The sequence below is a fragment of the Sphaerodactylus townsendi genome, linkage group LG03, assembly GCF_021028975.2.
Source record: "Sphaerodactylus townsendi isolate TG3544 linkage group LG03, MPM_Stown_v2.3, whole genome shotgun sequence".
Classification (NCBI taxonomy): domain Eukaryota; kingdom Metazoa; phylum Chordata; class Lepidosauria; order Squamata; family Sphaerodactylidae; genus Sphaerodactylus; species Sphaerodactylus townsendi.
In genome coordinates this window covers 79715742-79739943 of record NC_059427.1, presented here as the reverse complement: position 1 = coordinate 79739943, position 24202 = coordinate 79715742, and the positions used below count along the sequence as shown (strand labels likewise).

At 41.3% G+C, this 24202-nt stretch overlaps 1 long non-coding RNA gene across 1 annotated transcript in view; it reads left to right on the top strand.

Moving 5' to 3' along the window:
- Nucleotides 1-24202, top strand: part of LOC125429765 — a 37928-nt gene that overhangs the window by 11618 nt on the left and 2108 nt on the right. Inside the window, exon 2 of the long non-coding RNA XR_007244042.1 lies at nt 16853-16959. This is a non-coding gene — a long non-coding RNA (uncharacterized LOC125429765). The remainder of the gene's footprint in view (nt 1-16852; nt 16960-24202) is intronic.

Genomic DNA, 24202 nt, shown 5'->3' with positions numbered 1-24202 from the left:
TAGGAACAAGATCTACTAGACCGTGGCCACACAGCCTGGAACACCCACAACGACCAATTTTCGCAACTTTTCCAACAGTCCAATCAAACAATTTCTGTTTCACTGATATCCCCTGATGGAATATTTTTGCATGTGGTGGACCGTCCTATTGAAACCAATAAGACATACACTAGGTTCTAAGCATGCTTATGCAAATCTAAGTCACATTGCTTATGCAAATGTAAGTCACTCTGAGGCCAATGAGATTTACAATTGTAAAATTAAATAGACCATTGCTAATCTGACACTGACCACAAGCAGGCTCAAATTAATTGCTTTGATGAAGCCATTGAACAAAAATGTTAAATAAGTCTTTTCCAGTGAAATTAATAGGGCTGAACATTCTGTAACTCGAGAGGTTTGTGTCTATTCCGTTTGTTTTCAGCACTTTTTCTGAACATTGTACAACCCAGAACTAGATGAACTAGATCTGAGCATGGATTCCTGTGGCCAGATGGTGATCATGGTTCTCTAGGAATGACTTCAGCTGCAAGATCACCAGAGGTTCATTAAAGGTGCTATATGCCATTCAGATGACCTGCACTCTCTTTGTAAACACTGACTTTAAAATATCCCAAAACTGACAGGTTTCTTCAAGAGAACTGCTACTCCTTTCAGAGCAGTGATTTTTGAATTGCTTGTTCTACCTTGTTATCAACCTACAACACAGCATACTTAGATCAGTAGTGTTTCAGGAGTGATAAAAATATTCTTAGTATAGAAAATTTTCAGGATCTGGAGAGTGTTCTGTATAAGCTAAGTCTAGTTAGGGTAAGCTAATATAAAGTTTGTCCCCTTTTGGGTTTATTGTACTTTATTACATTAAAATTCTTGAAATTGAATAAAGTGTATTTTGATGAACACCTCCAGTGATTCAGACTATAATGTGGATAATGAATTATAATTATCTTCACATTTGCTCCCCCCATTTTGCTGCCCTTTTTTTCTGCAGTATGAAACTGAGTATCTGTCGGCACAAAATATGAATGGGGCAATTTACCTCAAATGAGGTTACAAAGATTTCTTTAATATACAGAATTTTTAACAGTTGGATGACTAGATTTATTTTCTTGACATACATCTACTATTTCTTGTTCCCAAGTTCACAAGATTTATGCATTTTTTATTGTCCTCGGAAAATCTGAATCTCTAGAATAGGGGTTTCAAACTCTGGCCCTCCAAATGTTCATGGACTGTGATTCCCATCAGTCCCTGCTGGCAAGGCCAATTACCCATACTGGCAGGGGCTGATGGGAATCATAGTCCACAAACACCTGAAGGACCAGAGAGTGATGCCCTTCTCTATACCATGGGAAGGCTAATCTGGATGGACCAGACTAATCCGACCTCATCAGATTTTGGAAACTCTGGTTTGTAATTGGATGGCAGGGCACTGAAGAATACTAAAGTTGTCATGCAGAAGCAGGCAATGGCAACCCATCTCTGTTCATCTCTTGCCTTGAAAACTCTATGGAATTGTCATGTTGGCCGCAACTTTATGGCATTTGTTGCCATAACTACAAGACCATGCGATCCTCAAGGAGTAATAGTCCATATAAGTGAGTTGTAATGGAGCTGTGCCTGCTGCAAGAGGCAGGAAGGGCAATTTCACACACTTTCCCCTCTTCACTGCAGCCCACCAACCCATCAACTTCATGTGCATTTTGTGACTCTGAGTCCAAACCTTGGGGCCAGTGTACATCTCTGCTTTTCAGTGCTTGGAGTCATGGTTTAAATTGGCAGTAGTCCTTAGACTGATCTTTTTATTCAAGAAATGTGCATGCATCAGGACCACCATCAGGGCTAACAGTATAAAAATATACATAATAAACACAAAAGCGATTTTAAACCAAACAAAAACCTGCCATTCATACAGTTAAAACCAAGACTTTCCTTATTAATATAGATGTACAGAAGAACAACGCAATAGGTGCTTCCCATTTTCTGTTCTCTGTTCTCTGTTTCATAATCTTAACAGAATAACCAATCAGCATTCCTTTCCTGCATGCAATGAAAAAAGGGAGAGAAACGTAAGATGCCCTCAGCTTCAGTGTCTTCAGGTTATGCTCAAGTAGCTAGGATGGAATAAGCTGGCAGATGCTTTTAGTAAGGATGGCTTTTTAGAAAGAAATAATTTCCTTACACAGATGTGATTAGGCTATAATTAGCACAGTATGTGAAGGGCTTACCATTTTTGGACCTAATCTCGTCATATGAGAAATAGGTTGGTGTAGTTGCCAGAAGCAGTTTTCCCCAAAGATATCTGGTTTGTGAGCCCTCTTCTCTCCTTGATTCAACTCATCTGCCCACACTAGCCCTGCTCACAATTTACAGTGACTAAACCTGTGTTCAGAGTAGACTTGATTTTTCTTTATATATGTAACTAGCAAGGCCCGGCCAGGCGTTGCTGTGGCAATTGTCTTTCTCATCACAGTCCGCAACCCACACAGATGTCCATGCAGGTCCAATGATCCGCAATATAGCCTTTTGGGGTGGTCAAATGGAATCCCTCTTTCCCTTTTCAATTCACATTGTTATATGGTGGTGTCTTGTTTTTTTTTTTACTATAAGGTAACCTTTTCCATTCCACAATGGAACTGTCCAGAGTGCGAATCCCGCTGTCCATGAGGCTGGTTGACACGCACAGTCCTGGCTTGGGTAAGGCAGAACTGGGGCAAGGAGGCTATCCCAGTCAGGCAGCAGAGGCAGGGTGGTGAGGCCCTCAGATCGAGGCCAGTTCCCTGGGTTTTTAAAGGGCCATGTGCAAAAGAAGCAGAGGCAATAGTGTTGGTTTGCCCCCACCCCACAGATTTTCTTAGACGAAAAAGGCAAACTCCAGCTCGCTTTTAGTAAAAGAGAGCTGTGGCGAATATGGGTGAGGAAGGGGGTAAGTGGTGGTTGGATGTGAGGGAGGGCAGAGTGAGGTGTGTGAGGATGAGCTGGATGTGGATGAGAGCATGTGTGTTGTGTGGTAGCAGTGGGTGAGGCACAGAGAGTGAAAGTTACCTGCGTGTGCGGGGGGGGGGACCCCACCTGACGTCTCACACAGCAAAGTGTGTATGTATTTCACTTCCACTCGTATTACCTACCAGTATTACCTGTTTATTGTTTTCACTGCTCATCTCTGGCCATCTGCGCGAACATTCTAAGGGCATACCAACCCCTCAGGCCACAGACATGCTGCACAAACATTCTAAGGGTGACAGTTAAACACAGCCAGCTTCATGGCCTGGTGCACCAGGAAAAAGACATTTTACCTGGCTCAGGTATGGACTTTCAGCAATTTGAAGGTCTGATTACCTGCCCGCAACAGGGAGGGACGTCATGTGAAAATTTGGGAGCGATCCGTCCAGCCATTTCGGCGTTAGGGCATGACTAACAAAGTCACTGTTAGCTTTATATATATATATAGATTTTCATAGTACGTTTGACACATATATGACTGAACGGCACATTTTTCCAGTTGTTGGTCATTGGTTTTATTTGTAAAGTGTATGTGTGTTGACTCTTTCTTACAAACAGATATACATAAAGATATGCAGCATGTACATGTATTCATTTTAACATGTAAACAGGGCTACTGAGTCACAATTGGATTACTATAATATACTCTATGGCCAATTATGCACAGTGTGCTTGCTACATGATGGTGACATATGTCTATCACAATAAGATTTCTTGTATGGTCCTGTTTCCTCAAGCCCTGCTTTCACTTTCCATTCTCTCTGTGGCAAGCAAGACCACTTTTTGCACAACTTTTAATTTGATTTGCCACTAGAATGGAGATTTGCCAGTGAACACAGCTTTGCCCTGCACATGTTCTCTCCATCCACAGCCAGCCTTTCCTCTCTCTCATGCCACTTTGCATGCCTTCTCCCTCACCTACCTTCCATATTGCCAGTTGCTGCAAGTAACAGAAAAGAAGTTCACTCACACAACACCAACCTCTAATTCTCTTGATATTTTGAGAGGTCAATATAAAGAGAGCTTGGAAATAATAGGCCTCTGTCCTCCTGCAGTAGCAGCAGCAGCAGCAGCAACAAGAAATGTTGTTGGAAGTGGAGGGGAGGGGAGGGGAGGGAAACGAAAAGGAGATAATATCTGCTCTAGAATGGTCCTCATCATTAGCAGCCTGAGGTCCAGGGAATTGCTTTGCCTCTTTCATTTGGGGGGGGGGAGGGGAAAAGATCACTTTTGGAACAGTAATGTCGACTTAAGTGTAGCTTAAAGGGCTAAGCCAGCAGTCTTGACTACTGCGTGTAATGAGATATATACCTTTAAGAACTAGATGGGGGGAGTTAAGAGAAGCAGACCTGGAGAACTCGCTGCAGAAAAACTCCTGGGAAAGGAGTTAATGCCTCTTCACATATAAACAGAGAAATGCAAACCCACTGTGCAGAGAAGAATTCCAAGATAAGCATTCCATGCATAATGGACCTATGTGAGGCTTTCACTACAAATATGAAGCTATCATTACAGATATTATAGTATATGCATATGTCCAGGCGCGAGCCCCAGCACGGCGCCCGGACTTGTTCCGGTGCCGTGCGAGACCGTGGCCCCATCCGCGGCCGGAGAGGGGACGACGTGCTGCCAGGCCGATCTGCCGCCTCCCCGCCCCGACAGGACACCGGTGCCCCGACATGACGATTCACCGGCATCCGGACCGGACGCCATGTCGATACATTGACCTACCGATCCTTCAGCCGGGCGATCAGCCGATCCGCTGCCACAAACGCGCCGGGCCGAGGGACTGCAGGGGCAGGGCTCTGAGCTCGGCTGAGCTCGCCCAGTCTCAGCTGAGCCTGATCAGAGGGGACGGCAGCTGGGACGAGGCAGGGAGATGAGGGGAGGAAGGGTATATAAGGGGGTGGGAAAGGAAGCTCAGGGGCATTGGCTGAGGGAAGAGGGTGGAGGAGAGAGTTGTGTAGAGGCAGGGAAAGAGGACGGTGTAGCCCAAGAGGGCAGGGAGAGGGAGAGTCCTGTAGGCCAGCTGTGTTGGGGAACAAACTGGGGGACTTCTGTTGGGTCCCAACCCTGTGAAGGTACAACGGGGAAGGGAGAGTGGTGGGAAGCCCAGCAGGCAGGCCACCCCTCGTTCCGTGAGGCAACAGAGCGAGGAAAAAGGTGCAGGAAGGGTGTCAGGGTACGCCTAGGGCTGAGGCACCCTGTGGGCGAGGCTATTTAAGATCTCAGCTGGGGAGGACAATCCCCAGGTAAAGGGAGGAGGGACGGTCTGGGGAGGTGCCACAGCATATATAGTCTATATATGCATAAACTCCATGTGAGGCTTTCATTACAGAAACTTCAGTTAATATAAAATACGTATGTCCAACTGCTGAGGCTAACCAACAAGAGTCCACCTTTGTTTATGTCCACACTCAATTGTTTCCAAGCTCAAGGATACCATGAGCAAGAATACCATGAGTTAGTATGGTATAGTGGTTAAGAGCAGTGGACTCTAATATGGCGAACAGGGTTTAATTCCCCACTCCTTCACGTGAGTGGTGAATTCTTATCTGGTGAACTGGATTTGTGTCTGTACTCCTACACATGAAGCCTGATGGGTGACCCTGGGTTAGTCACAGTTCTCACAGAACTCTCTGAGCCTCACATACCTTACAAGGTATCTGTTGTCGGGAGATGAAGGGAAGCAGTTTGTAAGCCACTCACGACTGAGAAAAGCGGAACATAAATCCAAAACTCGTCTTCTTCAATTTAATTAGTTGTTATTTCATGTGTAATATTAAGCTGACTTTCAAGCATGTGTTCTTTTTTTTGTTCCTGATCCAAGATCCATATATTTAAAGGATTGCCTCTCCCTGCATGAATCCAGCTGCACTCCAAGGCATTATCCAGGATTGTTCAATCTTCTTCTGTCAGGGCCCATGAAAGAACACTGGAATAAAAGTATAATGCAGAGATGATTACTAGACAAAATGCACTCTGGCAAAGTGGGTTTCCATAATCAACTACTTCTGATCACATTTTTGTAGACCCTTTATAAGTGTATTAGAAAGATAACTATATATCAAATGTAGCTAATGTTATAGAATGTTATAGCTAATGTTATAGAATGGACACTTCAGGACTAAGTTAAATATAGATTGTAATAAATTTTTTGGATTGAATGACAAAATGCTTGGTTATCCAGATTAAGAAAACTGTCCCTTCCGCAAACTTTTCCTAACTTTTAGAGACTTTTCCACCTCACAGCTTAGGCGTGTCAAGCTTTCAAATGTACAGTACATACTGTCCAACTGAGGAACCTATCCTTGCACATGGATGGTTTTTTCTGCACTATGTTGTTGGCCTTTAGAAATGAATGTGCAGGGCTCAGGAGACCATTGCCTGAGGCTTATTCCTGGCTTTATCACACTGCTTCTTTCAAATGACCTTGCGAATGTATTTACAGAAGAAGTTTGGCATCCTTGGTAAAAATAAAATAACAAAACGTATTGTAAACTTTAAAATTCAAATTTATTGTGGCATAAACATTCAAGGGCAGCCCCACATAAATCACACTGCAGTAATCTAATCTGGATGTAACCAAGATGTGTACCACAGTGGCGGTGTCTTGAAATGATACCTCAAAGCATGTATGTGTGGCAAACTGGTAAAAGTGGAATTTACATGTTCATTGTGTAGTTGTATAGTAATGTTCAGAAAGTGCTCTATGGACTGATATCACTCACTTTGTGAATCAGGATCAAATCCCAAAAGACTTGATCAGATCCCCAAAGACTCGACGCCCAATAGGAGACCTCAGAGGTGAGAGATGTAAAAGCACAAAAAGGATTTATTTAGCTGCAGCAAAATAGCAGGTCCACTGACCAAAGCAAAAGTGAAGAATACATCTTAGGCACTAAGTTTTATAGTGGTTCATCCATCAATCAGTAGTACATCATCAATACATCATTGATTACATCACTTCAATCCAACCTTACATGTCAATACAGGTTAAGCCCTTTTAATGCCTGTTCAACAGGTCACATGATCTAAACGAGCTGTGCTTCTCACACCATTTAATATGGTGATGAGCTACTGAGGGCAGTCCTTTCACCCCAAAAGAATAACAACAACCTATTGAAAGCCATGTGGACACCATAAAACAATAAAAATTCACACTGTTATATTCTTATCATAGAAAGAAGCAAGGAGGTGTTAGCCAAAGTAAGGGTTAGAGACCTAGTGTCTGGAAGATATCCTTGAAAAGGATGACATAATGCAAAATCTACTGTGACATATTGTAAAATCTACTGCCTGAAATCCAGCATTTGGAGAGCATAACCTACTTATTAGGCTTCTTCTATTGGCAGGCAATAAAGGTCTCTTCCTTTCCTGGTGCTTGGAATATGGGAGTAATGGTCTCTTGGGAAAGAATGGTCTCTTGGGAAAGAATAATACTGCAAAAGCCTAACCAATATTGTTATCTGAGTTTACTTTCTACAAATAACGTTTCAAAGTCGTCAATGCTAACTACGTTACATCCTGTTAGCTTCTGTGTTAAAAGTCTATTTCTTTTCTAAGTCAAGTCACCGCTAAGGGTTAAAGTTTAATTAAAAAATGAATTATTCTACTAAGATAGTTTATTCTAAAATATTTTCTAAAATGCTCTCCCAGGACTAATCTGGGATCATATGATGGTGGAATGGAAGACCAGGTGGAATTCCTTCAATGCTCCCCAGTCCCCAACGATCCAGAAAACAAAATGTGTCTTCAATAAATCTCAAGTAGGCCAGGGGCACTAGAAGACAGCTTCTGAGGAAGGCTGGAATAAGAGGGAAAAATTAAAGGCCCTTGTAAAAACCCATGGTTTTCAATCAGAGGTGTATTGGGGGGAAATGGTGACCGGGGACAACACCTGCTCCGGGTGCCCCACACGCTTGGCGGAGGGGCTCAGGGATGAGGAACAGCTCATCTGAGCTGCACCCTGAGCCACCCCCCGAGCCGTCTCCGCCTCCCTGCAGGGCGCCTCCTGTCCCCCCCCAGAAGCCAACCTGCGGGGAGGCGGGGGAGGAGGGCACTGCAGAAGGTGGCCCAGGAGCTGGCCTGCCACCATGATGCCCATCCAAGCCACCCCTGCCACCGAGCACCACCCACAGAAGGCCTGTGGAAGGAAGGAGGTGGCTTGGACGGATGCTGTGGCAGCAGGGGCCTGCTGTCTTTAAGCGCTTCCCCCGCACCGACCCAGCTCTTCTGAGCCGGGTTAGCATGGGGAAGGAGGGTTAGGGTTAGGGGGAGGAGGGGGGCAATTTTGCACCTCCCCCATTGCACCCAGGGTCATTTGCGTCCCGCTGTCCCTGTGGGCAGTACGCCGCTGCTTTCAATAAACATTCATTTGGTACCTGCTGTCTTTGGTTTATGTTGGGATTTTGCAAGTGTCTGTCACAACTTAGTTATAAAAGTGTTAACTGTTTGTATGTAAACAAGTTGCTGAAGTCACTGTTTATTGACTGATCTTTTGATTAGCTATTGGTCAGATAGCCTTTGTTTATATGTTAGTGAGCATGTAGATCTGAAGTTATAAAGTTTACTCTGTTTGTTTGAGCAGACACAACACCACTACCATCACGGCCATGAGTATGAGACAGCAGATAGGTACTGAGATGAAACCAAACATATAGTAATGTAGATGTGTTACAGGAAAAAAAGGATTTCTTATTTTATCTCCATGTAACCCTCCCTTTGGTAAATTCGTATATAAAAAGCAACTGAGAATCTGTCTCTTCTGTTCTACTTATATATATATATATACACACACACACACACACACACACACACACCCCCAACAGTTTGGCATGTGCAAAATGATCTAGATAGGCAGAACAGTAAATCTGCAACAAAGATCAGAAGGCAAAGAGGTCAGTTTCAACTCAATTAAAATTTTCAGAACAGGAATAGGAACTGCTATCTTATTTTTTATTGTTCTGAAAAGTCTGTGTTGTATGTCAGGAGAAGGAGGCTAATTCCACACTATATTTTAGTAACTTGAATTCTCCTTTGTAATTTTAAAGGGTCTTTGCTATCAATAGGGCAAATTCCTCTTCCAGCAAGGCTGGGTAGGTGAAAAAGATGTCAAGGAAAGTACACAGAATTTATTTTAAAATGAGCTGTTAGGAATTGTTTTGACATTTCTGACAAATGGAAAGGTTACTGCAGAAGGTTTCTTCCCTTTCCACTCCATTATTTCCTTCTTGTCAGTCATATCCAGGCCTGGTTGAATTATTCCTATTGAATGGCATACTGTTTAGATACTAATTCCTGAAAATAAATACAGACATCACAAGCTCAAACCATTGCCTGGTGATGAACCCAAATCACTGCCTTTTCTTGATTTGAGATTGGGAAGAGAGGAAGGGTAATGGGCCAGTATCCCCTGGCTCCTCTCAGATTACTGTGGGAAGATGTTGTAGTCCTTGAGTAGGAAATAAAACAATTGTGGAAGCATTCCTTGAAGTATATTCAAGAATATCACAATTCATTTTTTTCCATTTCCATTTTTGTATGTTTCACTCTTTTTTAAAGACTAAACAACCAGGAGAAGGTAAAGTAACTGAATGCGATGATTATGCTTGACTCTGCAATGCAGAACCAAGGGGAAGCTTGAAGGACCATCTGAAAAAGGCAATGGAAGCATGTGGACAGTATGTTTTTAGAATGTTATTTGAATGTTCTAAAGCACCAAAGACTGGGGAATCTGAATTGGGACAGGGACAGCTGTGTTAAAATCACAACTCCTGTATAATCGCTCAAAGTCTTTTGGATGATTTGGGACTGGCCATGAGTTACTACTGAAATGCATGCTTCACATGCAAAAAGTTCCAGATGTGGTCTCTGTAGTTTCCATTAAAAGCTGGCATGATTTGATAAAGACCAATAACCATTTACTTAGCTAGAAGAATTCCCCATAACCAATGAGGTCTCCTACTTGCATTCCAGAAATCATTACAGCTACTAAAAAGAGGACATGACATCAGAGAACATTAGCTCCTTCAAAAGCAGAAAGGTTACTAATTAGTATTTGCTTTCCATTTTGATTTGTGTTGCACTTTTGCTTATCAAAGAGCTGCTCTCTGAGAATGACAATATTCTATTCCCCTGACAGCATCTATTAATTCATAAATTAGGAATGACAAGTAATTCCTCTGAAAAGCTTGGCAGTAGTCAACAAACTAGGTTAGATTTGCTTTCCTTACCACCCCCTTTCCTGTGGAAGCAGCTTCAACCAATGACTTTGTGAAACCTGAGACTCACAGCTAAATGGGTTGGCTGAAAAGGGTTTGATTTTAAGTGGCACAAAGATAATTTACAACCATTATTTATCAATAGCAAAGCAGAATTCTTGGCTGAACTAAAGACAAACAGCAAAAGAGGGGAAACTGCATCTAAATTATCATTCTGTATTTTGCAATCAAGTAGGAACAATATTCAGGCTTAACTAACAGCTGCCTTCTGCCTGTCTCAATGAGAAGTTAGTTATATGTCTCAGGAATGAGACACAAGGAATACTCAGGTTCGGGGGGTGGGGGGGGGGTTTTGTCAAATTTCTCTAAAATTACCACAGTAAGAAGCTTTCCACATACTATATTTGTTTAACGTTTTTAAGAAAGTTTGAAATTGTAAATAGGTATACAAGAACATAAGAAGAGCTTTGCTGGATAAGGCCAAAATTAAGCTAGTCCATCATCCTGTTCTCCCCAATGGCCAATTCAATGCCTCTGAAGAGCATACATGAGGGATACAATGGGTGAAGCCTCCTCAGACCTGGTAAAAAGAGACCCCTATTCCTAAAATGTGATGATTTGAATCTATCTGGAAATGTCTATTAAAATAAATGTGAAGAAGCACCTACCCTTGATTCTCCATTGTCTCATCTGTTCTCCATTGTCAGATCTAACTATATGTAGATTGGGGGTAAAAATTGTAGCATGTGGCACTTTAGAGTATGAATGATTATGTCAGTAGGGAGCTTCACAAGTCACTGCTTGGATGGCTTTTGTCACAAGGTGGTTGTTTCTTCCACTTTGCTATTCTAGTTTCATTTTTGGATGGCACACAGTCCATAATTTATTCTTGTAACAGATGGTTGAGATTTGCTGGTTAGATGTTAGAACAGCCCATCAATGTAATTTCCTAACTGAAAAGAGAAAGTAGGGTTATTGTAAGTAAAGACATCCATTCAAGTCGTTAGATAAAATGCCCCATTCAGAGGTCAATATTCAGAGCTGTAGTATTCACACATACAGAGGAAAATGGTTTTGATTTTGTTTAAAAATAATACCTCTATACCTGAAATGCATACTTGAAAAAAAATTGGTTGCAAGAGTTCCAAATGCTGAAATGTGACATTACCCAAATTCCTGGTTTCTGCCTTAATATCTCTGAAGGTCTGTTCTACCAACCTGGAATTAATGACTGTGTCTCACTAAGGATGCTGAACCACACAGTAAACCCAACACATGCTGGGTCAAGGTAGTCAGATGTACATCAGTGGAACTCACCTTAAAAAGTGCTTGTCCTTGCAGCACTGCAAGGGACTGTTGCAAGGAGGTCTGTCCTGTATTTTGTATTGTATTGATATGCCTAATAAAGGTCAGTTGAAGTTGCAAGGAGGCAGATGAAGCTTTTGGTTTCCCTCCCACCCCTTTTCATCAGTGGAAAGGATGAGGAGGACTTTTCATCCCATTCCTTCATGCACTTATCCCCTCTCTGACACTCCCCGAATGTTCCAACAAATGAGCACTTTTTAAGTTGAGTCCCCCTGATGTACATCTGACTGTGAGTCTGGTTTTACATTTGAGTCCTGACATAAAAAATATTATGTAGTTTTCCTTTGTCAGGGAATACCTGTCTGCATTGGCCAAAATCTTTTCCCTTCAGAAAAAAGTTTTCTTTCATTCTGAGGAAAATTTTGTGGAAGAGAGCCATTGGAATCCAACTTGATTTTCATGATTATGCCCACTGTCTTGGTTGTGTATGGAGCAGGGGAAAGTGTTTTATTCAGGATATCAGGATTTATGTTGGTTGGAAATGTAAATGAAAGATACCATCTGTCCAGAAAAAAAAATCCTGATCCTGTAAACATTATTGGAAAATGCACGACTGCCCATTGACACTGATTAGTTGAAATAAACTAAAATGTGTATATATGCAACTTCTTGAAATTCTGCAGGGAGTTGTACTTTCTTTCAATCTGTTCTAAACCATGACTACTCAACTATGAAAACAAAACAAAAAAGAGCTATGGCCAACTGTTCTATTTAGTCCACAACCATGTGTATTACTGGCAATGCTGGATCTAAACACTTCAGGAAGTACATTAGAATAGCATATTTCATACTCCCTTGCCCATTGTCCCTGTGTTGCCAGACTGATCTGTGGTAGACCAAGGGACCCTGTTTTTAATAAAACAGACAGCACTTCTACCACCTCAGCCAAATCTTGGGTGCTTGCCAGCACAGTGCCTCAAAATGGGGGAGCCTATTTTAGACATTGGCTTACTGTACCTACAAGGAAAAAGAACTTTGTCTGGACTTGTCTCCCTGCAAAGCAACTTGCATAATGTCCTCTCACACCCTTCCTGACAGGATTGACCCTGAATCCCCACTGAGAATTAAAGATGGATACAACCAGGATTCAAAAGAAACAGAACCTTTTCATTGAGGTTTCTCCTTTCCCACTGCAGCATGTTTCTAGTGAAGACATCTATGTCTATCACAGATTCAAACAATGTGACAATCCCTACACACACGCAATTGGCTTGGCGGTTCTGTTCTGATTGGCTGTTGTGTTGTGTTGGGAACTTTTCCCCCACTAAAATATGTGGTAACATGAGCACATATGCACAATATCCCCACCTATGCAGCTTTCTTCTGATTGGCTATTGTGTTATGGCGGGAACTATACTGCTCAGTTTTGTTACTGTGTAGTTTTGGCATTTTAATTCCCCCCCCCCCACATGGCCGCATTGGCACGTTGGCACAGAATGCACTGAACGCAGTTTCACAACCTCCAGCTCTCTCGTTCCCTTGCGCCCACAGTTTAACGTTAGCCTCAGCTGGCGCAAAACAAAAAAAAGGATGTTCGCGCGTCACACCCAGCCCATTGCACTCTGATTGGCTGGAAGGCCTCTGTGTCACTCTCTACAGTGGGAAATTTGAATCCACATGAGACCCCAAACCTCCCCACCGATCTGGATTAGACACGGTTTTTTTAAAAAGGTGCATTCCCATGCAGGTTCTTAAAAATACATGATAAGGGGGAGAGGGAGCGCCAGAACCAGGATGAATCTGTGTTCGGCGGTTCAGCTGTGGGGAGTTCATCATGATATTTTGTGTGAGTATCACGCGATTAATCGGCAGTGGGGATTCCAACCCCAAACTGTGACTCTTCCTATTTTATCTACTTTTTATTAGCACAGTGGTAATATGGCTGCTCACGGACATTTTGGCATTTCTTGTCACTATTTCCTATTCATCTCCTAATGATCGGAAATAGAACATTTTCAGCAGCTTTTTGGAAAGATTCTCAGGTTTTGTTGCATAATTTGCTAAACAAGAACTCCCAATATTTTCTGCTGGAAAAAAATGGGATTGTATTTATTTATTTATTTATTTATTTATTTTATTGTTTCGTCTTCTATACCGCCCGATCGCCGAAGGGCTCCGGGCGGTGAACAGCAAAAGTTCAGAGACAAACAGGAGCAAATTACACATACAATATAAATACATAGGCTCCATCTCATGTCAACAATATTGTAAGGACATTTCGTAACCAGCTTTTTTCTGATCATGATTGTGTTTTATGAAATGCCATTGCATAGTTGATGATGATGAAGAAAGTTCCTTTTTCTGCTTAAACAGACAGGTTATTTAAGAAAGCTGTTATACACAGCCAAAGTTCCCAGCAGCCATTCTGAATGCCTGCCACTCCTCTGTTTTTGTCTCTGCATCAAGATTCTGCTAAAATCAAGGCAACCACCTCGTGGATGAGAAAGGTGATTCAAACATCTTTCTGGTTCATCAAGTTACTCAGAAAGTGATAAATGGTCAGAGCTAGCTTTCAAGGTACACATAGTATACATTGGAGTTCCGCTGGGGTTCCAAAGTATGCAATGCATGTATTGGAGTTCCATTACATACAATGGAGTCCCATGCAAAGTTACACCCTTCTACGTTCATTGATTTCATTGAATTCAGAAAAGTAAAGCTCTGTTTAGGGTTGCACTGATAATCACGGGTGTAATTTAAGCCTGGTAGTATTTTTTTTTTAAAAAATGTACACAGATACACTCTTTTTTCAGTTTCCTAAATCAAATACAAATGGGTTACTATTTCTAAGTTAACCCAGCATCAAAAGACTCTTCACAGAGTTGGTTAATATAAATCAAAAGCAAGAAGGCCATTCTCCGGTTTCATACACATAGGTACATAAGTTATTTCCCCTGTGCTTGATAGCTATATACTTGATGGCTGTCAGGAAACTGAACTGACTCTATTTGAAAGCATAAGGATTTTGTTTATAATGTCATATGATGCTTCACTCATGCATGCTTCACTCATGTTATTACTTGATGCTGCAAAAATCAAGTGATGGACACACTGGAGATGGAAAAAAACCTTTTAAAAGCTCTTTAATGCACACTTTGTAATCATTAACATGCTATCATTAATATTCAAAGGTCAAAGCCATATCATTCAGGACTTCTATGACAGGCCTTACCGTTTACGTAACTGATGACAGTATATAAAGCAGTCACCCTTTCAGTCAGTCTTTCAGCAAACTGCTGCTCTGCTCATGTTTTGAATGTTTCTGGTTCTGCTGGAAAAATGTTGGGATAGTTTTTATTTATTTGCAAACAGACTAAAACATGCATAATAAAAACACACCTTAACCACACACCCTGTATCATTAAAACAATCAAAATTCATGAAAATTTATTGCCTGATCATGCAAAAGCAATTGCTGCACAGCTATATTACAAAGGTTTTCTCCTAGATTGACAAATTTAATAAAAATCTAGTGGAAATTTAAAAACTGCCCCTCCTTTAATACTTGGTCCTCTCTTAACCCTTGCCTTGCCTTGTCCCAGCAAAGGGCTAGCCAAAGGCCCTTGCTGTTCCTCATACCCCCAGCTAATGCCCTCGATTAGCAAATCTCCGACTGTAGCTGCTACTCTCAGCTGCTGCTTGGTGAGAGGGAGACTGTTCTAAAGGTGGTGCAGACCCATCAAGCTGCTACTGCCTTCTAGCAAGGTGCTGTGGCCTATCCTGGAACAGCTGCTGTATTTTACCTAATAGGTGGGACACTCTTTGGCCTCTGCTGCTGTCTCTGTTTCACTCATGGCTACCATGTTCACTATGTTTCAGGCAAGGAAGTGTTCATTTATCATTACAAAAACATACATAATAATTAAGTTGGTAGTATTTAAATATTATTGACTTCAGTATGACTACCTATGTATTAAACAAATACAGAATACAATGTTCAGTTTTGATACCAAAATTTGCACTTTAGATCAGGTTTTTACCTATGTTTTTGAAAATATGCATGGGTCCAATCTAGCCAAACTCCTGCTCTTTCAAATCTCATCAATTTCAGAGCACATGATTTGAAAGTATAGCAGTGCAGAATGTTAGGAATCAGGTGCTGAAGAAAGACTTTCCATCTACCTCATTATTTAGAGTTATTTTATTGTTGGAGTTTTTATTAAATTTTAATTGTTTATGCATTGCCTGGAGCATTCTTAGCAGAAAGGCAATGAACACATAAGACAACGAACAAAATAAATAAATCAGCAGTGACCATCATGCACTATGTTTTCAGTCCTTTTTGTTCACAGTTATCACATGATAAGCTGTGAAAAGATCATGTAGAAGTAAAATGAATCAAATATCAGGCATGAAATAGGATGGCATTATAAAGTGACAAATGTTATTTTGACATCATTATGACAGTGTTTGCAGAAATAATAATATGCAAATACATGCAGCCAACTGGAGAGAAAAGAATGCTGTTATGTAATGATGCATCACCAGATTGAGTGCAACTGAAACTTTTGCTGACAACCAGAAAATATTTCATTAGGGGGTTTCAAATGGATGGGCTTCAAAGAAGCAAAACAATTTTAGCTCAGTCATTAAGTTCTGATTAATACCAGCACAAACCCAATTGTTTCCCTAATACCAGAAAATAATTTTTTGTCTAGTTCAAGTGTCTGAAATACATCCAAGCCAGTATTAAAAGTTACTGACATCCACAAAAAAAGCAAAATTCACACCTGTTTGGGAATTTGTTAGCATTTCATATTCTTAATTATCTTAATTAACTGCTGTGTCATTTAATTGAATACTTCTGCAATGTCAGCTCAGATATGAATATCCAGTGCAGGGGAGTACAGTGCTGTCTTTGGAGGAACAAGTACAGAATAGTTAAGATGAAAGCAGATTGCTTGGAAATGACCAATGATTGGTTTCTAATGTGTCAAAACGTCAGTAGCCAGGCTGAGTTTGAAGTCAGCCTTTGACTGGGAGGATAAAAAAGGAGAGTTGTGGCTATATGGCAAGTTATGGTGAGTGATGTTCTGAACATGACTGAAGGTACAGTTTTTTTCTTCCTTTATTTTTGATCTACACAATGGACTTGAAAGATTCTAGAACCTTTGAGAAGATATCTTCAAAGAATTGTTTTTCTTGAATCTTAGAATTTGAAATGAAGTAGCTGCAGACTTAGGATTTTCAGATTATATCTTAATATAAGGTCAGTAAAAGAACTCTGACAATGGTAATATATTTGTTAATGTTTATGTCAGTTATTTCACAGGTAAAGACTGGGAAAAACAATATGGAGGACACCACTTATCCACTTATCCAGTCCTGCAGAAGAAGGCCTGCCTTTTTCTCTGTTCGAGACCCATACGTAAGCAATATTAGTTCTGCCATTCCTGGCTCATTTTTTTTACCTGAAAGCAGACTACAGGATGTTGTATCTGAAACAGAAAAAGTGGATATGGAGAAAGGTGATTAAATAATTTATTTCTTTCAACTCAAAATTACCCTCTCCAAAGTGTTTTTTATCTGCAGAGGTAAATACACCAGTGAAGGTGAAAAAACAGTCTAGGGAGCATACCTTTGAGCTTAGAAGAATGAGTGGAAAAGTCTAAGCAGGTTTTCTTTACCAGTTCCTTTGCTGAGATGCATACAGGCTGTGGTGAATTAAAAAAAAATGAAAGAAAGAATCATGAAATGCCATGTAACATACAGGCTTCAGTGACTGGAAGAATTGTAGCCAGTACCCCTCTGCCAAGCCGGTTAGCCAAGAAAGGAACTCTGGCAAAGAAAAACATATGTGTGCTGTTCTGTCTAAAGACTGAGATTAGTCTTGAGCCCCCAGCCAGATCCCTGCTTCCAAATTAGTTAACCTGAGAGCTTTTGTCAATTATATCCTGGGTGGTAGCCCAATGACAAGTAGAAAATGTGATTTTGGGTCCCTTTCTTGGGCCCTTTATGCATGCAGTAATTACCCCAAGGGTGTTTGCTCCACAATAGGATCTCCCTACGTTTCTTTATTTATATGCTAGGAAGAGCCCAGCGATTCCTCCGAGCCTAGCTGTTGTTTTGCTTCTAAATTGGGGGTTGTTTGCCATCCTTATTTTATTTGGGGGTGGCATTTTAATGATCTGTCGCTCTTGTGGTATACCCAGAAATTCTGGCCAAAGAGTGAGTGGAACTTCTCCTGCATGGGCAGGGGAAGGCAGGGAGGAGCGGAAAACATGAAGGAAGTTAAAAGCAAGCTGATTCGCTTCTCTTTCCCTGAACAAGCGGGCGGAGGGGGGGAATCACTCTTTACCCACTTTCACAAACTGTGGTGATTATCTGATCTGTAGCCGGGAGTTTGAGGGGTGTGGGGAGAGTGTGTGTGTGTGTATAACTGGAAATTTGACCAGAAGGGAATGTAGGCTCACTGTGGGGCAGATCACAAGTGCATAAATTTATTTACCTGTTTCGCAAAGGCTCATGGGTATGTTGTTAAAATGACAACTATAACTTGAAAACATAGTCCAAGGCACTGACCTTGGAGATCAGGAACGTGGCCCTATCTCCCTGCTTTTAGCAGGCCCAGTTCTGCATTGGAATATCTTTTCAAGTTATTTTTGAAATGCTCACCATAACTTGAAACAATAGTTCAAGGCAGGACTAGGCCTGCTAAAAGACATTGTCATGCCCCCACAGAGCCTTTGTTTATTTCCCCTTTAGTTTCCCCACAGTTAGTATGGGTTTAGCTATGTTTGTATAGTATTCAGTGGGAGGGAACCGAATTTAGTTCTGTCCCTTTAAGAAGCCCTAGGGCTGGTGTTCTGTGGCAGTTATTACCCAGCAACCCGTCTGGTTTTGGCAGTTAGGTGCCAATGGAAGCTGGGTGACAGCAACAAGTTAGACAGTCCAAGATGTTATAGACTCTCAGTATTTAACAGTCAAAGATGTTATAGATTCACAGTATAGATGTTATAGTCTCACAGTATTTACAATAAATTCCAGACTCCAGAAAGTTTCTGCAACAAAGTAACCTTCATTTAGTTAGACCTCGAGGAGCTAGGGTCTGTCAACATTGTTACAATTAAAGCTTTGGCATTGAACTGTTAACTGAATCAGTGAGTCTTACATTCTGTTTTGGCCGGGTGCAGGGCACCTAAATAACCACCTGGGGAGCAGAACAGTCTAACTTGAATGTTTCCAGTTTCCAAAGGTCAATTGAAAGTTTCTAATGGTGAGAAGCAAGGCAGGGAGCCTTTGCAGTAAAGGAACAAAGAAAGTCTGCCTGGCAACAGTAAGAGATTGGTTCCTATAAGCCCTAAAGTAGCTGGGCATAGAAAAATTGAAGACTTCTTTGCTAGGAGCACTGGAAGAAGAGAGAGATTGGTTCCTATAAGCCCTAGAGTAGCTGGGCATAGGAAAATTGAAGTCTTCTTTGCTAGGAGCTCCGGCAATGCAAGAAAGAGAAGAAACTCACTCAGAGCCAACAAGCTCTATTTCACAAAGCAATGCTAGAAATAAAAAAGCCTACTCACCAAAATAATGTTAGCATCTTTGCAAGATCAGGTGAATGTATTTGGCAGCTCAAATGCTCGGTAAGGCATGGGCGCAAGTAAGACCTCCTGAAGCTATTTATCAATCTGGAAAATGCCTCGGTGGTACAAGAAGAAGAAATATTAAGTTGTAAGGAGACCTTACAACAACAACGGCAATTCCTTTTATGGAAAGGTCAGCTAAGAGGATAATGCGATTTCCCTCCTAGAGCTGCATGAATACACTGTAGAAGCTCCTGGAATATCAAGACAAAGATGGAGAAGGATCAGAGAGAAAAGGCAAAACTTCTTTAACAACATTATGTGTGGTTTTATCCAGCAAGTTGCAGGCTGTAAGCAAGTCAACAATCAGAGATCCAGCACGCGCAAGAAGAACAATCCACCGCAAACCAACTGTAGACACTGCATCCCTGTACTCAGAGGTAAGTAGACAGGGAAGAGTGAATGTCACCTCACATTCCAAGAAAGGTTATGACCTTGAAGTGCTAAGCAAGTGTGGCAGTAAATCTGCACCAAAACCTCTGCTCTTCCCACACATCCCACAGAACAAGAAGCACTAAGTCAGGGCTCCAAATTATAGTAGTGCCTCTTGTCATTCCTGCAAAAGATTGGCTATGGAAATGAAGAATCCTGGAAGCTAAAGCCGATGCAGCGTGGCTGCTGCAAAACAAGTAGATTTCTTTAAAACTAAAAAGAAGAAATCATTGAAGAACAAGCCCATTTTGAAAGCTCCAGGAAGCTGCCCAATAGGCACCATCAAGCCCAGTTGAAAGCTCCAGGAAGAGGCCTCGACAAGCAAAGTAGAAGCAGCCTCTAGTCAACACTAAAACAAAAGAGCAAAGGCAGAAAAGCTGATAACGAGAGCTCAAAGTTTTGGAGAGCAAGGCCTTAAAGAGAGTTTATTTTAACCTTCCATTCTGAGGAAATAGGAGGAAGAAGACCCTATGATGAAGGTATCTTCCTATTTAATCCAACAGACATCCAACTTTGAGAAGTGACTGCTGATTCGAAGAATTCAGAGTGACAGAACATCTGGCAGCTGCAGAATCAGCAGAACTAATGTCCCAGATGTCCAGAGTGCAGCAAGTAATCCATGGTCCAGTTCCAACCACAGCATAGCATCATTATGCTCTAGTAGTGGTGAGTCAGCAGGCAGTACCCACAAAATGAGCTGCCCTAAGTAATCAACAACAAGCAAAAGTCAGTTAGCAAATGAACAGAAGGAGGGGAGGAAACCCTCAGCAAATCCAGTTGGGATGCCCACTGACTCTACAGGCTTTTAGACAGGAGCAGAAGTCCTGAAGACACAGTTGTACCTGGAGTATCAGTTTCACAGTTATACCTCTACTCCACATCATCAGGCAACAAATCCCATTATGCAAACCTGACATCCCAAATTTGTCAGATGTTTTGAAAGCTACCTTTCCAGAAATCCTAGAAGAGATTTAGCTGACAGAGGTATCTCAGAAGTTTTCTGATAAGCCAGAAGACTACTTACTTTGGAAAATTACATTCCAGAGAGCCCTCAAAGACCTGAAACTAGATGCGTCGAGGGAAGAGCTGACTTTGCTTTATAGCTTGGTTGGGAAACAACATCGCCAACGCAAATAAGAAGAGTCTATGCAGAACATGTAAGAAACCCTCACATATTTTTAGAACGAGCATGGAGTAGGATTAGACGAAAGATATGGAGCATCTTCAGAAATAGAAGCTTCAATTTCTACAAAGGCTTAAAACTCCTTCCCAAACTTGCAATGAAAGATTGTAAGAAACTGTGGATTTTGACAGATCTGCTTTCAGAGATGGAGTCTCATGTAAAGAAAACCCCGAGCTGCCAGGACTCTGCATGTTTGGATCAGCATTTGACTCAAAGAGAAGTTATCGACAAGTTGCCCTTCCCCGAAAGAGCAATGGGGTAAAGAAGTTTTTAATTACAAAGAGAACCATCAGCAAAGGTATCCACCATATTCATATCTTGTAAGATTTTATATCAAGAATGGCTAAAGAAAGAAATGATCCTCAAACAGGATTCCCTCTTTGTACCAAGGTGTTAGAGAAGAGAAGAAGTCGCTCCAAGAGTTTAAAGGTAAACCCTGGTTATGGTTAGGAAGACAGAGACAAATACAAACTCAGTCAAACAATTCTCAAGTAAGCCATTGGAAATATATGTCCAGTTCATAAAAAATTGCACAACCTCACGACTGCAAAGAGTTCCGAGAAATGCCATATGAAGAGCCATCCCATATAAGGCAACAGAAACTGTGCTTTTAAATGTTGCTCTTTCAAGAACCATTGGGCCAGTGAATGCAAAGAAAGGTAAAGTGCCAAGAATGCTCCAGTGAACAGCATTGTTCAGCATTACATCGCGACAAAACCAATTTCCAGTTACCAAAGAAAGAGACCAAAGAGGCAGAAACCATCCTGGAGAAACCATCACAACCAAAGGTGGACAGAACGGCAACAGCCACATGCACTACTACAAAGCGATGGAACAAAAAAAAGATAATGCATCTGTTATCCGATTTGTCTCGCAGGATGTTTACTCAAAAGCTTCACCCCATCAAGCTTCCAACGTATGTATGTGGTATTAGACGCACAAAGTTTATATATGTCATTAGCCACTCCAGAGTTTTTTTGAGATGTTTAACATAATGCTTCAGAAGAGATAGAATATGTCATGACCACATGTAGTGGAAATCAAATCATGACAGGGAAGAACAGCACCAGGATTTGTTCTGCAATCAACTGATGGGACAGAGCAATTTAAACTACCTACTCTCCTTTGAATGTCAACATATTCCTAAAGATCAAAGACAATCCCCAACAAGAAGTATCGGCCACACATCACAAGCACCTGGAGTCCATAGCAGACAAGATACCACAGCTTGACCCAAATGCTAAGATTCTGCTGCTTATCGGCACAGATTGTCCCGAGGTGTTCGTAGTCAAAGAACAAGTGAAAGGTCCCCCAGGAATGCCATTTGCTCAGAGGTTAGGGCTGGGGTGGACCATTCTAGGCCCAGTTTGTTTGAACCACAAAGAATACCTGAACATGCACCACACCTTCTGCATGGGTTTTATGCCAAATGGACGGACTCCACGAGATGTTAGACTGCCCAAATCACATCCAGATACAACACATCACAGCATAGAGGAGTTGGAGTCATCAGTGTTTAAAAATTACAATCCATGATCACCTGCCAGCCGTGGCCATAGCAGACAAACGCTTCCTAGCCATAATGGAAAGAGAGTGTCAGCAGGAGGAGCAAGGAAATTGATCGCGACTTTACCCTTCAAAGAACCCAGAGACAAGCTACCAAATAATCAAAAGGGCATGGCACTGCAACGCTTTGAAAGCACTCCAAAGAAACATGGGGAAAAAAACACAGTTAAAGGAGGATGTTATTGCCTTCATTAACACCATGATAGAGAAGGGCCATATTTAAAAGCTCCTGATACATTGAAGACCACCAAGAATGCTGGTATTTACCATTTTGGAGTCTATCACCCCAGAAGCCACATAAGGCAATGAGTGGTGTTTGATTCTAGTGCATTATTTAATGGCACATCTCTTAATAGAGTTCTGCTGACAGGACCAGATTTAATTAACAATCTTATCGAGTACTTGCTATGGCTTTTAGAAAGGAAGCTGTTGCACTATGGCAGATATTCAACAAATGTTCTATTCCTTTGGGTCAGAAAAGACCATAGAAATTATCTTCGTTTCTCTGTGGTTTAAGGATCCATATCAGATGTCAGAGGTGCAAGAGTACAGAATGTGTTCATGTTTTGGAAACAGCCCCTCACCAACTATTGCAAACTATGGACTTAAGAAGACTGCAAAACTCTTAGAGCAGCAATATGGATCAGAAGTGAGTCAATTTGTTCACAGAGACTTTTATGTAGATGATGCTTTTAAAATCTACACCCACCCCAAGAAGAAGCAATCTTCAGTCTTCAAACAATTTCAGTATATGTTGGCCAACGCCAACATAAGATTACACAAAATTGTTTTGAATAGTCCAGAAGTGCTGCAAGCCTTTCCTAAGAAGGCAAGATAAAGTAAAAGGAAATAGAAACTTTAGAATTAGGACAGGAGTCCTCAACAATACAAAAAAAGTTTGGGTTTGTGCTGGAAGGTTAAAAAGGATGAGTTTACCTTTCAAGTTCCAGGACTCAAAGAAGAGCTGCACAATGAGAGGAGTGCTATCCACAATCAACAGTATTTTCATCCCCTTTGGGTTTGCAGCACCAGTCATTATTCAAGGTAAATGCTTGCTGAGAGAGCTAACTCCAGGACATTAAAGATTGGGATCAACCTTGTCAGGACCTTGAAAGGTCCAAATGGGAACCCTGAGGTCAACTCTTTCAGCTTTGGAACAAGTCAGTGTCCCAAGGAGTTATGTGTTCATTTCACCCAGTCCAGAACATCTACAACTCCATATATTTTCAGATGCTTCAGTTCAAGGATTGCTGCAGTGGCTCATCTCCAGAGTGATCCAAGGTGATCAAGTGTACTTAGGTTTTATTTTTAGGAAAGGCTGTTAGCACCGAGTAGGGCCATACCATACCCCTACTTTGAACTTTGTTTAGTGCTAGCCACACAATCTTTTAGAAATTATCCAAAGGGAATTGGACTTGTCCTTTCAGGAAGTAGTGCTCTATACAGATAGCAAAGTAGTGCTAGGATATATTAACAATATACATCGAGATTTTACGTGATATGTGAGCAATAGAGTGGATCAAATACGTAAGATCACCACACCTAGTCAGTGGCAATAGACAAACATGAAAGGAGAGACCTCCTTTGTAGTGGTGGATACATGTCTTGTGGAAAACATCCATTTTCTGCTACTTAATGACTTTAACCCTGATTTTAAGAATGAAGATGGAGATTCTTCTTTATTCAGAGTTCCTGAACGTTGAACTTCAGTGAACCACAAGCAGTTTGAATTCTGCAATCAAGATTGTTAGAAGTTTATAGTTATAGTTAGCATAGTTAATATTATGTATTAGGGATAGATAGTTATTAAGAGTAGTACAGTAAGAATAGTTAAATATAGTTAATGGAAGTTG